Source organism: Rattus norvegicus, chromosome 8 (genome assembly GCF_036323735.1).
Source record: "Rattus norvegicus strain BN/NHsdMcwi chromosome 8, GRCr8, whole genome shotgun sequence".
Classification (NCBI taxonomy): domain Eukaryota; kingdom Metazoa; phylum Chordata; class Mammalia; order Rodentia; family Muridae; genus Rattus; species Rattus norvegicus.
Window position 1 is genome coordinate 45,670,127 of NC_086026.1, and position 6,000 is coordinate 45,676,126.

Below are 6,000 nucleotides of genomic sequence, written 5' to 3' on the forward strand. Positions count from 1 at the left end.
TTTCTTCCTGCTAATAATCGTTTTAAATTGTTTTATTTAATTAAACTAAAATACAATTACATATTCTGCCCCTTCTCTTTGCCCTCTCTGTTACCTCCCATGCATCCCTTTCTCTTCCAAGTTCACGACCAGTTTTTTTTTTAATTGTTACATAGTCCTAAGTACACAAATGTAGCTTGGCTAGCCTGTATAATACTATCTGAAGGAATATGACGTCAGGGCCAACCCCTTGGTAAGGTTTTTTGTTTTAATGTATATGATAATACATTAACATCTTATTCTACTTACACAGATGCAATGTTAATTCTCAGAAAGAGAATTTGGTAGTGGTAGGATTATTCAGTGGTTAAGAGCACTTGCTGCTCTTCCAGAGGATCTGCACATAGTTGTTAGCATGCAGGTTGAGCGGTAGCTCTGTCTAGAGGATCCAACACCTTCCTCTGACTTACTAGTATACCTACACACATGTGGCACACACACACACACACACACACACACACAAATATACACACACATACGCACACACACAGAGAGAGAGAGAGAGAGAGAGAGAGAGAGAGAGAGAGAGAGAGTTTTAAAAAAATCCTTAAAAATCAAGAAAATTGTCATTATTAAGTTTTAGATAGGAGAAGAAATTTTTCCTTGTTTTTCGCCAAGTGACAGAGTAATATGACTGTGCCATTGATTTAAGAGTGAGGTCATATGTGGAATACAACAAGTTCAGCCCCCTGCATTAGGATTCCTAAGGTCTTAATTGTTATAAAGATGTTGAATACAACTTCATATATGTTTGAAGACAAATGAGCAGAATTTAGAACTTTTTGGATATGAACTTTAGGATTTGAGCTTTGACAGAGAAATCTGTGACTCAGGATAACCAACAAAGGATTGGGTATTTTAAAGAAACAATGAATAAGTTGGAGGGATGAGGTTATTTATCAAGATAACATAAAGATGATGCTTACTAGAAAAAGTATGTAAGTTTGATTTGTTTTTCATTAAAATGTTTTTGTCTTATTCACCTTATATCACACTCACTGCTCTCCTCCTGATCACTCCCTCCTGCAATCTGTCCCCCTCCCCCTCCCTCACTCCTGTATGTGGGCAGGGGTCCTCCTGGGTATCCACCCACTCTGGTACATCAAGGCTCTGTGAAGCTAGGCACATCCTTTCTCCCTGAGTCCGGACAAGGCAGCCCAGCTAAAAGAACATATCCCACCTACAGGCAACAGCTTTTAGGATAGCCCCACTCCAGTTGTTTGGGACCCACATGAAGACCAAGCTGGACCTTTTTTTTTTAATCTTTATTAACTTGAGTATTTCTTATTTACATTTCGAGTGTTATTCCCTTTCCCGGTTTCCGGGCAAACATCCCCCTAATCCCTCCTCCTCCCCTTCTTTATGGGTGTTCCCCTCCCCATCCTCCCCCCATTGCTGCCCTCCCCCCACCAGTCTAGTTCACTGGGGGTTCAGTCTTAGCAGGACCCAGGGCTTCCCCTTCCACTGGTGCTCTTACTAGGATATTCATTGCTACCTATGGGGTCAGAGTCCAGGGTCAGTCCATGTATAGTCTTTAGGTAGTGGCTTAGTCCATGGAAGCTCTGATTGCTTGGCATTGTTGTTCATATGGGTTCTTGAGCCCCTTCAAGCTCTTCCAGTCCTTTCTCTGATTCCTTCAACGGGGGTCCTGTTCTCAGTTCAGTGGTTTGCTGCTGCATTCGCCTCTGTGTTTGCTGTATTCTGGCTGTGTCTCTCGGGAGAGAACTACAGTGGTTTTACTGTTCCTTCTGCTGCCCATAAACTGGCCTGGCCTCATTGTCCCAGGCACAGAGTCTGTGCCTTGTCTCGAAATAAACTTTTTTACCCCCTTATGTGTGGAGTGGTACTGTTTGGTGAGTTTGTTGTTCTCACTCACAAGTTCAAAGCAGAAGTTGTTAGGTCTCAGAAACTGAGGACAGAAGGCTAGCTGAGGTAACATATCAAAACAGATGCTGGCCCTCTCTCCCAGCGTTGCTTAGCAACTATGACTCCCTCCAGCACTTCTCACCTGCCCCTACTTTCAACTTCTCTCTCTGAGGTCTGGGCCTCAGCCTCCCTTCCCCCAGCTTAATGTCCATATAACTCAGCCATTTTGTCTACACCTTTCTTGGCCTCTTAGCCTGGGGCTTCCTCTAAATTGTGGCCCCTCAGTTACGCCCCCCCAAGCCCCCTTTCCCCCTGTTAAGTTTAGTCAGCTGGCCGTATTCAGCCTAGACTCTTCTCTCTGCCTGCTTTCTCACTTATATGTACGATAAAACCCTCCTGCATATTTTAGAAGTACTCATATCCTCCATTTTTAATTTCATTGTTTTTTTTGATAAGACCTTACATATTTAATACAGTGTGTTACCCCTGTACAAATGGAAAAAACTTAAGTTCAACATTTCTAGACCAATATGGCTGTTAATTTCTGTACAGTGCCAACTCAACACAGTAAACGGGGATACTTTTTTCCAAAGTTGACAGCACAGCTAAAGTTTCAAAAAATTCAAATTATATATCTGTATATATATATATTATTTATATGAAAAGACCAATAATAGCAGTGTGTTATGCATCAACAGCAGCAACAGCTTTTCCAGGTTCTGCAGTCATCTGAACAAAACTGTAGAGACATCCAGCACACTCCATTAAAAAAAAAAGTAAAAAAACAAAACCCGAGAAAACAGCACAGTTCTGTTACTCTTGTGGTACCTGGCACCATTTTTTTTTAAAATTAGCTTCTCAATCATCATCTGGAAAGAAAACATTCTGAGCAACATCATTAAAAACAGCTCTGATAAAGCACGGTCACTACTACGTATCATAAAGCAGGTACAAGCTATTTTACATCCACAGAGGTATGATACAGTACTGTCCTACATCTATAATACTAGAGGATACAATTTAAAAGGCATTATTTGAGACTTGATTCTACTTTTCCAGCAGAGGGCCCAAAGGATGGTGTGACATAGCTTTGTAAAGAAACATACTCTAGACAGGATTTCCTTTCACTAGTGGCACAGTTGTAAGGATTCATTCTCTCCATGAATGTCAGCTAAAACCGTTATTAAAAAAATGAAATATCCCTAGAACAAAACCGTATAACCACTGGATTCACATGAAGATGACCTAGTGGAGACAAGCTGGACCTCACCTTACCAACAAGCTATCAAATCTGTTATGTTTAAACAGTGAGACCTCCAAGGAAGGAGATGCCAAGTAGTGCTTCAAAGCTTCGGACCACAATCAAACACAGCATCCTTTTCAACAGAAGCAGAAGCTCATCTGAATATGCTCAAGGATGCTGACATCAACATTTAATCATCTCCTCACTCATCCAGGAAGAAGGGGAGATCAGTTACTACTGTACTTTATTGTGTTCAACCAAATCACCATGTTACAAAAATAGCAAGCTGCTATAATAAAAAATAAGGCTCCTCTATCCAGCACCAGATAGCATCATTTTACTTTCAAGCCTAGAAATTGCACACTTGTATATAAACCAACCGAAGATGAGGATTGAGAGTTCATCTTGGTGGATTTTTCCTTTGATGAATATGAAGTGTCCTTCCTTATCTTTTTTGATGACTTTTAATTGAAAATTGATTTTATTTGATATTAGAATGGCGACTCCAGCTTGCTTCTTCTGACCATTTGCTTGGAAAGTTGTTTTCCAGCCTTTCACTCTGAGGTAGTGTCTGTCATTGTCTCTGAGGTGTGTTTCCTGTAGGCAGCAGAATGCAGGGTCCTCATTGCGTATCCAGTTTGTTAATCTATGTCTTTTTATTGGGGAGTTGAGGCCATTGATGTTGAGAGATATTAAGGAATAGTGATTATTGCTTCCTGTTATATTCATATTTGGATGTGAGGTTATGTTTGTGTGCTTTTCTTCTCTTTGTTTTGTTGCCAAGATGATTAGTTTCTTGCTTCTTCTAGGGTATAGCTTGCCTCCTTATGTTGGGCTTTACCATTTATTATCCTTTGTAGTGCTGGATTTGTAGAAAGATATTGTGTAAATTTGGTTTTGTCATGGAATATCTTGGTTTCTCCATCTATGTTAATTGAGAGTTTTGCAGGATACAGTAACCTGGGCTGGCATTTGTGTTCTCTTAGGGTCTGTATGTCATCAGTCCAGGATCTTCTGGCCTTCATAGTTTCTGGCTAAAAGTCTGGTGTGATTCTGATAGGTCTGCCTTTATATGTTTCTTGACCTTTTTCCCTTACTGCTTTTAATATTCTTTCTTTATTTTGTGCGTTTGTTGTTTTGACCATTATGTGACGGGAGGTGTTTCTTTTCTGGTCCAATCTATTTGGAGTTCTGTAGGCTTCTTGTATGCCTATGGGTATCTCTTTTTTTAGGTTAGGGAAGTTTTCTTCTATGATTTTGTTGAAGATATTTACTGGTCCTTTGAGCTGGGAGTCTTCACTCTCTTCTATCCCTAGTATCTTTAGGTTTGATCTTCTCATTGAGTCCTGGATTTCCTGTATGTTTTGGACCAGTAGCTTTTTCTGCTTTACATTATCTTTGACAGTTGAGTCAATGATTTCTATGGAATCTTCTGCTCCTGAGATTCTCTCTTCCATCTCTTGTATTCTGTTGGTGAAGCTTGTATCTACAGCTCCTTGTCTCTTCTTTTGGTTTTCTATATCCAGGGTTGTTTCCATGTGTTCTTTCTTGATTGCTTCTATTTCCATTTTTAATTCCTTCAACTGTTTGATTATGTTTTCCTGGAATTCTTTCAGGGATTTTTGTGTCTCCTCTCTATGGGCTTCTACTTGTTCATTTATGTTTTCCTGGAATTCTTTCAGGGATTTTTGCGATTCCTTTCTGTAGGCTTCTACTTTTTTATTAATGTTTTCCTATGTTTCTCTAAGGGAGTTCTTCACGTCTTTCTTGAAGTCCTCCAGCATCATGATCAAATATGATTTTGAAACTAGATCTTGCTTTTCTGGTGTGTTTGGATATTCCATGTTTGTTTTGGTGGGAGAATTGGGCTCCGATGATGCCATGTAGTCTTGGTTTCTGTTGCTTGGGTTCCTGCGCTTGCCTCTCGCCATCAGATTATCTCTAGTGTTACTTTGTTCTGCTATTTCTGACAGTGGCTAGACTGTCCTATAAGCCTGTGTGTCAGGAGTGCTGTAGACCTGTTTTCCTCTTTTTCAGTCAGTTATGGGGACAGAGTGTTCTGCTTTCGGGCGTGTAGTTTTTCCTCTCTACAGGTCTTCAGCTGTTCCTGTGGGCCTGTGTCTTGAGTTCACCAGGCAGGTCATTTGCAGCAGGAAAGTTGGTCTTACCTGTGGTCCTGAGGCTCAAGTTCGCTCACGGGGTGCTGCCCTCGGGCTCCCTGTGGCGGCAGCAACCAGGAAGACCTGTGCCGCCCCTCCGGGAGCTTCAGTGCACCAGGGTTCCAGATGGCCTTTGGTGTTTTCCTCTGGCGTCCGAGATGTATGTGCAGAGAGCAGTCTCTTCTGGTTTCCCAGGCTTGTCTGCCTCTCTGAAGGTTTAGCTCTCCCTCCCACGGGATTTGGGTGCAGAGAACTGTTTATCCGGTCTGTTTCCTTCAGGTTCCGGTGGTTTCTCTCTTGAGTATTTCTTATATACATTTCGAGTGTTATTCCCTTTCCCGGTTTCCAGGCAAACATCCCCCTCCCCCCTCCCCTTCCTTATGGGTGTTCACCTCCCAACCCTCCCCCCATAAAGTTTTTAAAGTCACATCTTCATTAGGATTACTGTGGCTATGATAAAGCACCATGACCAAAAGGAAGTTGGGGTTTATTTGGTTTACACTTCTACATTATAGTCCATCATTGAAGGAAGTCAAGGCCTGAACTCAAACAGGGAAGGAAATGAGGTGGGAGCTGAAGCAGAGGCGATGGAGGAATGCTGCTTACTGGCTTGCTCCACATAGCTTGCTCAGCCTGCTTTCTTACAGAATCCAGGATCACTAGCACAGGGATAGCACCACTCACAATGGGTTG